Below are 10108 nucleotides of genomic sequence, written 5' to 3'. Positions count from 1 at the left end.
CACCCGCGGCCGCCCGCGCGCCTCCCCGCCGGGGTGGCCAGAGCGCCCCGGGCATTGGGTCAGCGTGGGCTTACCACGGCGACCCAGACGGCTCTCCTGCTTTCAAGAAGCTTCCAGTCCGGGGTTGGGATGGCTGGGGGCGGGGGGACCAGCAGACGGAAAACAGTGTGATAACTTAATGACAGCGACACGTGACGGCTGCTGGGGACGGGGGCGGCTCCCAAGGTCGGGCTCCGGTGTGGGGCTCGGGTGAGGTCGGGACCGTCCGTGAAAGGACTGGGCCCAGGCAAACGTTTTTCAGGTGGGGGAAAGACGAGGACCCCCACCCCGGATCATCCAGGGAGCCGGCTTCAGCCAAGGCATGGAGCTCTGAAATAGGGGGTGGGGCTGGCTAGGGGGCTGGAACCACCCAGGCTTTGTGAGACCAGCCAAGGGGCTCGGTCCCGAAGGTGTTGGGGGACACGGAAGGATTTTGAGGTTGAGAAGCCCTTGCAAAGGTGCGCGTGTATGGGGGTGCGGGCCACTCAGTTTCCGCCCATCGCCCACTCACCCCAGGAGTGTTTAACTAGGGGCTCTGCGCTCCCTCCCTGGTGGGCGTGGCCGAGAAGGGCCCATGCTGGGAGGAAGAGTCCTTGGCTCTGCGCCTAAGTCAGCCACACCTGCAGGCCACCAAGCTTACCTTCTCTCTCCTTGGGGAAGAGATGGGGGACCCAGTACCCCCCAGCTTCTTCCCTGGCCGCTGAGGCTGAGTCAGGCATCCCTGTCCTCTCAGAATGGAGCAGGGACGAGGAGGACAGCCGGGCTGCATAGGAGGGCCAGCTTTGTGCCCCAGGTGCTTTCTCCCCACAGGCTCGAAAGGTGGGAGGGAATTGCCAGTAAAAATCCTATAGAAACAGAGGCATCCGACTTCAGAAGCTGGGTTCCTTCTCACCCCATATCCACTTAACGCACACAATTACTGTTGCTGTGTCACAGACCAGGAAACTGAGGGTTAGTGCTGTGAATACTTCTCCCAAGTCAGGCAGGAGGGACTTAGACCCCAGCCTGCCTGACTCCCAGTCAAACCTGGATCCCCCCAGCCGGAGCTGCCTCTCACTCACCAAGGCTGACAGTGCTGGAGATCAAGTCCTGGTCTTCTGGTCTTCCAGTCCAGCCTAAGCCTGGGAGTGCCACTGCGTGCACACTCCGAGGTGGGAGGTCAGCCCAGCCACACACACTGATAGCCCTGCCCTTTCTGGGGAGCCCTTTCCCATGCACGTGGAAGCGCTCCCCAGAGCTTTTCTTTGGGGTCTGCAGCTCTGGGCTCCCAGCCTCTGGAATCCTCATCCTCAGACCCTCAGGACTGAGTCTGGGAAAGGGCTCTGCATGCTCAGTCCCCCTGCTTCCTGCTGGCCTGAACGCTGGGGACTCCACACTGCCTGACCCTCTGTGGGCCTCTGGAATGGCCCTGAACATTTGGAGGGCAGCCGCTTGGCTTCCTGGGTGCAGCCTGGCACAGTCCTGGCCCCAAGGAAGGAGAACATTCTGTGTCCCTCAGTACCTGGCCACACACGACCCTCTACCTCTCCCCTCCCACACACCCCTTGGGGGGGTCCCAAACCGGCAGCCTCCGAGCAGAATTTACCAGGCAGACAAGTTCTAGTTGGCTCTCACGAAGCTTTAAAAAAAAATTAGGAGCCGATACTGGCATTTTTGGAGGTTTAAAATAAAAATCCAAGAGTTTCGGGTTCTCCTGAGAAGTCAGAAGAGCTGCCCGCGGTGGCCTACATTGTGGCTTACTGTGGTGACTATGAGGCAGGCACGCCACAGTTTGCTCTGGTCCACCTTGCCTACTTGGGATATTTATGAGACCTGCATGAGCCTCGGTTCCAAGGTTTGCGATCCATGCCCTCCAGGGTGGCCAGAGTCGTGGGTGGATATCCTGGGGTCCAGGTCTTTGGAGCACCCACCTCTCTTGGACCTGCTGACAGAGCTTTGCTTTCTCACCCCCCCCCCCGTAGCACCTCCAGTATTGCCCCCCAGCAGATGTGACGGAGCTAGAGATGAGAAGGACAATTAAACGTGGTCCAGAATTTTGTGCGCTCTTCTAAGTGGCCGCTTCTGAGAACGTGGCATAAATCCTGGCAAATAGTAGATGCCTAATAATGTTTGGTGAGCTGAATAGTAAATGATTGGTAAATAGCAGTGGAACGAATACATTCCCAGCCAGGGGAAGGCCCTTGCGAGGAGCGGGAAACTTGTGTGATGACCTTGGTGTGAGCTGCTAAGGATCCGCTCCTTCTCTGCTCCAGTGCCCAACTCAAGAACCTTTCCTGGGACTTCTCCGAGGAACCCCTCAGGGGTGCCTCCCCTGTGGCTCCTTGAATGCAGAGCCGCAGAGCCCTGGGATGATGAGGAAATCCAGGTCCAGACAGCCTCTGAGCCTGGGGCCCTGCAGACAGGCCCTCAGCATGCGTCCCTTTCTTTAATCCTCCACAACCCCACCAGGCAAATAGTATTCTCAAATTTACAAGCAAACGGGGAAACTGAGACCTGGAGAGTGAAAGTGCCCATGGTCACATAAGCTTGGCATGGTTCCAAAACCTTTGCTCTTTCTTTCTCTTTCTCTTTTAATATGGCCTTTAGCACGAAAGTTCAACAGAGGTCGAACCCTTTGTAGGTCTAAAACTTCAATTCCATCTGCATTTTGTATAGCGTAGTGGTTAAGAATGCAAGCTCTGAAGCCAGACTTCCTGGGTGGAAGTCTGCTCTACAGCTTCCTAAAACACGGAAAGGACTCGGAACGGTGCCTGACCCACAGCCAAGTGCCCTGAGTGTCAGCCCTTCATCACACCCCATCCAGCCTTGCCTGCCGTCCGCTGGCTTCTACACCGGAATCCAGTCCTGCAACCCCTCTTCACACCCTGCTTCCTCTCTGGACCCCAGACTTCGTGGTGCTTGTGGCTGTGTGCTGGCCGCTCAGCTTCTCTCCCCCTGGCCTCCCCAACCCACCCTCCCAACAGCTGGCTCCTCTGTGTTTGGAAAGGCATCCCTGGTCTCTCTCCCCATCTGCTGTGGCTGGAAGCCACAGCCACTGACCTCTATAGTCTTCTGAAGCCTGGTGATGACCAGAGAATCACCTGGGGCTCTTTGACCATCTTCTGTCAACCTCAGCGAACCTACAAGAGCCAGGACCAGACTTCCCAGCTGGGGCTCCAAGTACGGTGCCCACCAACCACAGCACCACTTCTGCTCAGCCCCGCTCAGGCTCTAGGAGGACCTGGGGGGCTGTGCAGAGAACCTTTCATCTGACCTTGGAAAGCCACCGCTCCACACCGTAGAACAGAGACCCTCTGAAACTGGAGTCCGTAGAGAGGACCTGAGCCAGGCAAGACAGTGCCAGTCCATAGCAGGTGACACCAAGACCTAGACACGAGGGTCGACCCGGCTTGTTCCCGATTTTTGAATTTTACTCTGTCCCTTAAAGATCTTACAAGGGGCTTTGTGAAAATCAGTTATCTGGGCAATACAGCTTCTTCATAGGAGAGTATTATGGGGGATCAGCAGTGGTTTTCCTTCCTTCCTTCCTTCCTTCCTTCCTTCCTTCCTTCCTTCCTTCCTTCCTTCTTTCCTTCCTCCCTTCCTCCCTCCCTCCCTCCCCCCTCCCTCCCTTCCTTTTTAATTTTTGTCTTTCAGGGTGTATTCTGTAGTGATAGGTGAGGATCCTGGAGAGAGCCCACAGACGAGGCTTAAATCTGTTCTTTACACTCTTCCAGTCTCCAGCCAGTCTCCTGAAAGAGGTCCTCTTACTATTCCCATTTTACTGATTAGGAAACTGAATCGTGTGAATAAAGCAAATAAGTGCTGGGGCCAGGGTTTAGCACTCAGCCTGGTCGCTTGTTATCATTCCTCCATCACTTGTTACAAAGTGAACTTCCCCAAACAATGCATCACCCCCTCTCCCCTAGTTTTGAAAGCCAAGAGCCTTCCAGGCATCCTTGGCACCTCCCTCTCCCTACCCAGCCTCTCCACCTCTATCTGCTCCACCACCCAGACTGTGTGTCAGGTGCCTTCATGCTGCCTCCCAGCTCCTCCTCCCCACCCCTGGACCAGTCGCAGTCCTGGCCCACCTTAGCCCCTCTGTTCCAGTCCCTGCGGATTGTAACATCTCACTCTACTGCTTAAGCCCTTGGGTGGCTCCTGCTCCCCCTCAGGATAAAGACCCAAATCTGGAACTGACCACTGTGCCTCCTCTCCTCCCTTCTCCATCTCCCAAGCCAGGAGTTCCTCTGATCTCATCCCCTGGGCACGGGTCCACTTCTACAGCTGGGATGCTCCATCTTCCAGCTGTTCCCCTCCTGGGCTAGGGCGAGGACCATATCTGTGCTGGCTCTTAGTGCTTCCCCGTGGCCTGCAGGGGCCCTGGACAGCGCAGGTTCTTGGTAAACTGCTCAGCGATGCATGACCTGCAGAGACACCAAACTTCGGTGCCCCTTGCTGCTGCCTGGTAACTGCTACCTGCAGCCACACTGTGTGTCAGGTCTGCCCGGCTGCCCCTCCACTCGCTCCTGACCCAGTCTGACTGGGTAACGGTGACATGACCTTGGCCTCTGACTCTTCAGCGTTTGTATGTTGGTGATTTGTGCAGATTTGTGTTATGAAATCTACTGCTTGATTCATCCACCACCTGGAATGCAATGGTGGTAGCTTTGACAAGGCAAGCTCGAGGTTATGGTTCTGCTTTAGCAGGCCAGATGGGCTCCCCAAGAAGCTAGGGGCTCTGGCCCCAGAACCCAGTTCTTTTAGCTGCTACTAGAAAGATCAGAGAATTTAGTTCAAGGCTCAGCCTTGAGTGTTTCCAGCCTTCTCCTACCCTTCCTCCCTCCAAGGCTGCCCTTGATGTTTCAGTTCAATCTGATTTCATTTAGATAAGCTTGGTGGAGGGCGGGAAGAGGGTGATCCCCTCCTGCACCCCACCCCCAGGGCAGCCACGCAGTATGCAAATATTTTGAGGGTGGGTGCCTCCCTAAGCCAGGTGCAAGGAGGAGGGGATGCAACAGCAAAGCAGAGGTGTGGGGGTGTTCAGGTGAAGGCTGCTCAAGCTGGGTCTTAAAGAATGGAAACATTGAAACAGCGAAATTGACTGGAGTCATTGAAACATCTGTTTCTGTGTCTGTCTCCCTGTGTAGCTCCTGGTGAACTCCCCTGACCCTGACCGGCAGTGGCCACTCTGCAAATGTTCCTCAAGCTGGAATTGGAAGTGGAGCTGAGGCTCAATCCCAGGTATGGGGTCCCAAGTGAGTCCTAACTGCTATGCCAAACACCAGCCTGGCCAGCGTGCTTGGGGGAGCATGGGGCAGGCTGCCTGAGTGAGGAGACTGGCGAAGCTTGGCACCCATGCCAGGGCAGGGGGAAAGTGTGCTGGGCCATGTGGAGCCGTGGCAGTCTCTGTGGCACAGAGAGGTGACATTCCAGGGAGGCAGCAGGGACGAGGTGGAGAGCAGGCTCATCAGGAAGATGCTGGGCTTCCAGCCTTGGCGCAGAGGGGAAGGGGGAAGTTTTCCTGGGCATACAGGAGGGGCAGGGGCAACATTGGTGAGAGAGCAGAACGCTGCAGACAGTGTCCCGAGCCCACTGGCAATGGGCCCCACTGTGAGGCGCCCCGTGGCTCCTGCCCACCTTCCCAGAGGAGACACAAGTCCCTTGGAGGTCTGGGCCGCCTGATGGGGAGGCAGAGAAAGGGCAGAGCCAAGACTTCAACAGCCCCACGGGCAAGGGAAGTGGGCAGTAGGGGTGTGCGAGGTAGGGTTCCAAGCACCTGGACCCCGCGGCCACAGAAGGAGATGAATGCCCCACCTGCTTCCCCCCCTCCCCGGGGCCTTCACCTCCCTTGGTGCAAGCCAGGCAGCCCAGTGTGGAAAGAGGGGACGGGGGAGACACAGACCCCAGAGGCCAGCCTGCTTCCTGTCCCCATGCCCTTCCCCAGCCTCAAGGGAGCACACCAGGGCACCTGGGAGGTGGAAACAGGGAGAGAAGAGAGAATACAGAGGAGACGCTGCCTTAGCCTAAACCATGGCGGGCTCCGGGCCCGGGGAGCAGACCCCGGCTCACCACGACACTGTCATGAAATCGCCACGTAGTTGCATCCTGCATCCAGACCACAGGAGCGCCGGTGGTCCCACAGCATCCCCGGTACAGATGTAACCGCCACAGTTTGTGTAAGTACACCATGCTGTTTGCACAGTGAGGCATCGCCCAGCAATGTGGCTCCCCAAGTTCATCCCCTTATTAAGCAACACGTGACTGTAGGTCAGTCTCAATCAACAGCCTTGTGATGGCCCTGACCCCCACCCTTCAACTCTGAGCCAGAAAGAAGGCAGGGGCTGGGCAGGCTGAGGCCAGTGGTGAAAGACATCACATCTCCCCTGGCCGGCCTCTCCCTTCAGATTTCTCCATTTAAAATTACAAAACAAAAAAGCCTTTGATTTTGTGTTTGTGTGCTGACTTTTTAAAGATTTAGTTATTTGAACGTCAGACTTAGAGAGAGAAAGGGAGAGAAACAAAGGACAGGATCTTCCATGTGCTGGTTCACTCCCCAAATGGCTGCAACGGCCTGTGACCAGGCCAGGCTGGAGCCAGGAGCTTCATCGGGTCTCCCACGTGGGTGCAGGGGTCCAAGCCTTGGGCCATCATCTACTATTTTGCCTAGGTGCATTAGCAGGGAGCCAGATCAGAAGTGGAATAGGGGCCAGTGCTGTGGCATAGCAGATAAAGCCGCCGGCTGCAGTGCCAGCATCCCATATGGGTGCTGGTTCAAGTTCCTCTTCTGATCCAGCTCTCTGCTCTGGCCTGGGAAAGCAGTAGAAGATGGTTCAAGTCCTTGGACTCCTGTACCCACGTCAGAGACCTAGAAGAAGCTCCTGGCTCCTGGCTTCAGATAGGCACAGCTACTGCTGTTGTGGCCATTTGGGGAGTGAACCAGCACATGGAAGACCTCTCTCTCCCTCTCTGCCTCTCTGTAACTCTGCCTTTCAAATAAATAAATAAATCTTTTTTAAAAAAATAAGAAGTGGAGTAGTTGGCATTCATATGGAATGCTGGTATTGCAGGTGGAGGCTTAACGTGCTGCACCCTGCCCCCACTTTAAATTTTAATTCACTTTGTAGTAAATTTCATTCAGCAATTTTACTTGAGCACGGAAAGGGGCCTGCTGTGAACCCATCCCGCCCAGCCTGGCAGGATCAGGCAGGGCTCAAGTGTAGACTAAGGAACTTTGCTACTGCAGTCCCATAAGGAGAACAGGTTCTGGGGGCTGGGGTGCCCAGGTTGTCCCAAAAACATGGGGCTTTGCAGAGGCCACCTCTTGGGAGCCCAGGCCATGGCACGAGGGGACTCTCCAGGCAGGTGGCTGCAGGGAGGACCCTACCCCGCCCCACAGCCTCCACCATGGCAGCCCTGTTCCCGAACCTTCCCTCACCCCCCGTCGAGTCTGACAGCCTCTCTCCATGGGTGCAGCTCACCTGTGCCTGCTCCTGGAAGGGCACAAAGCATGCAGGGGTGTTTGGATGGATCTGGTGACTTGGCCCTCTGCTGGCACAGACCTGGCTCTGGTCCTCTCTTCTGCCTCCGTGCTGTGTCCCTACGGCCCACAAAGGCAGCCCCCTGTACTCCACTGAGGCCTCGCCCACCTTCCTGGAGAGAGACACTGCCCGCACTGAGGTTTTGCTCGGCCTGGAGTAGCTTTCCTCTCTTCGAGAAAATTCCTGCTTACCCATCCAGCACTTCTTCCCCTGTGTATTCCAGGGCAAAGCCAGGGCATTGGACCGTCTAGCAAAGTGACTGTCCCTCTGTGGCTGCTCCCACCACGCCATTGCTGCCTGCCCAGCCCTGGGCCCACTGCAGGGCTCTTCACAGCTTTGCTAAATGGTTTGCTGAGCGTGTGCTGTAGGGACTGGGAGGTACACTCTTCCACCAGCTGGCTTCTCCCCTTCCAGCTCTTGCTCAAAAGAAGTCTATGGAGTCAGCCATGGGGTTACACGGCCACCTGTGCCTTGAGTCACCTCTGGCGGCCTCACTGTAAAGCATCCAGGTGCGCAGCTAATTTGGGAAACAGCTTTGCTTCCCGCAGTAAAGGTGACCAAGTGCGTGCAGCACTGCTCGGGAACTCTGTTCCCATGGGGATGCTTCAGAGTAAGTAGCCTCAAGCTGCAGACACCCCAAAGGCCCGCCCACAGCGCAATACGCTATTAAACTGTAGTATTTCCACATGCAAGGGAAAAATGGCACCAATTTCAGTTCTGCTCATTAACATCAACAAAGCTTTAAAAACTACCCAAAGCAGCAATGCTTGGGAGTACAGATACATAGGAGTCCACCTCTAGAAAGGTCAACTCATTTTTATTGAGAGGCAGAGAGAGAAAGCAGCAGAAGGCAGCCCAAGTGCTTGGGCCCCTGCACCCATGTGGGAGACCCTGAGGAAGCTCCTGGCTCCTGACTTCGGCCTGGCCATTGCAGCCATGTGGAGAGTGAACCAGCAGATGGAAGATTTCTGTCTCTCCTTTTTCTCTAACTCTGCCTTTCAACTAAATAAAAAAATAAATCTTCCTTTAAAAAAAAAAAAAAAAAAGAAAGGTGAGGGACTGGGATGGCTATTTCCTGGGGAGGACATGTTGGCGCTGGGGGTTGGGCTGCCACAGCCCCTGAGCTGGCTGCGGGCGGCACAGGAGTCCGTTACTTGCACACAGCATACAGGCCTAGCCCTGTAGCCTTCCACAGAGGCCATGTGTCTCACACAAGCAAGCAGGGGTGGCCCTGCTCTGCCCTGTGCTCAGCCTCCATTGCCACACGCCGCCATCACAGCCCCTTTCCTGTGCTTCTCAGCGGGGCGAGGAGCGTGGGGGTGAGGGGGAGAAGGGGCGAGGGCCTCCTTCCTGCAGCTGGGTGCTGGCTGCTCCAGGGTGGAGAGGCCGGGGCACAGCCAGGCCGGCCGAAGCCGGCTGCTTCTGCTGTTTCTGCCAACACTGGGATTAGGCCAGGGCTCCGGCCCACCTGTCCTTTCAGTCACAGGGCGTGAGCATAGCCACAGAGCACTTGCTGTGAGCCCCGCGTGCCGCTGGGAGAGGTCCCGTGAGTGGGAGCTGGTCTTTTCCCTCAAAGGTTTTCTGGTACACTTACAGGTGGCCACAGACACAAGCAACTATGGTACGAGCCGAATGCCAGCCTGGTGTCGTGTGCCCACTCAGCTACTCTCTCAGTCAACACGTGTTGAGCACCTTCTAGGTGCCAGGGGCTGTGCTGGATGGTGACCACATAAAGACAGTTAAATCACGGTCCTGGGGCGGGCGCTGGTTCCAGACCCACCTGCTCTGCTTCCTACCCAGCTTCTTACTGGTGTGCCTGGGAAGGCGGCAGAAGGTGGGCCAAGAACTTGGATTCCTTTCCACCCTTGTGGGAGACCAGGATGGAGTTCCAGCTTCTGTCTCTGGCCTGGACGAGCCTAAGCCATTGTGGCCATCTGGGTAGAGAACCAGTGATTGGAAGATCTGTGTCTCCCCTCTCTCTGTCACTCTACCTTTCAAATGAATAAATTAAAAAAAAAAAAAATCAGTCCCAGGGCACGTGCAGATTTGCCCAGGGAGGAAGAGGAGGAGGAAGAGGAGGAAGGAGACCTGTCCCCAAGAGGAACAGAGAAAGCTGGGGAGGGGAGCTCTTCCTGAGGGAGGCAAGCCGTGTGCCAGGCGCCAGGACACAAGGGGAGGGCAAAGGACCTACTGGCAAAGGGCCAGCCGGGATAGAGGAATGGGGTAGGAGACGCGATGGATTGGACGACTTACAAGAGCACAGTTCTCAGCAGAGGGACAGGAAGGCCAAAGCAGCCCAGAGGTGCCGAAGGATTCGGGGGACCAGGAGAAGCTTGGTACACTGCTCTGGCTCCGTACGGGGGAAGGGCTGGGAGCACGGACCGGGAGAAGGAAGGCTAGTTGGCAGGTTGTTGTGTTGAAGAACTTGGGAGATACCAAGCCGGCCTTCGTCTGACAGTGGCGGGGTGGTGGGTGCTGGGGAGGCCAATTTCCGGCATGGTTCTCCACCAGGTGGAGCCCAGGCGGAGGAGAGCTGGGGCGGGGCAGGG

The sequence above is a fragment of the Oryctolagus cuniculus genome, chromosome 12, assembly GCF_051225735.1.
Source record: "Oryctolagus cuniculus isolate XC-2025 breed Fujian yellow rabbit chromosome 12, ASM5122573v1, whole genome shotgun sequence".
NCBI lineage: Eukaryota > Metazoa > Chordata > Mammalia > Lagomorpha > Leporidae > Oryctolagus > Oryctolagus cuniculus.
The sequence above is the reverse complement of the archived record's forward strand: the minus strand, read 5'-3'. Positions refer to the sequence as shown.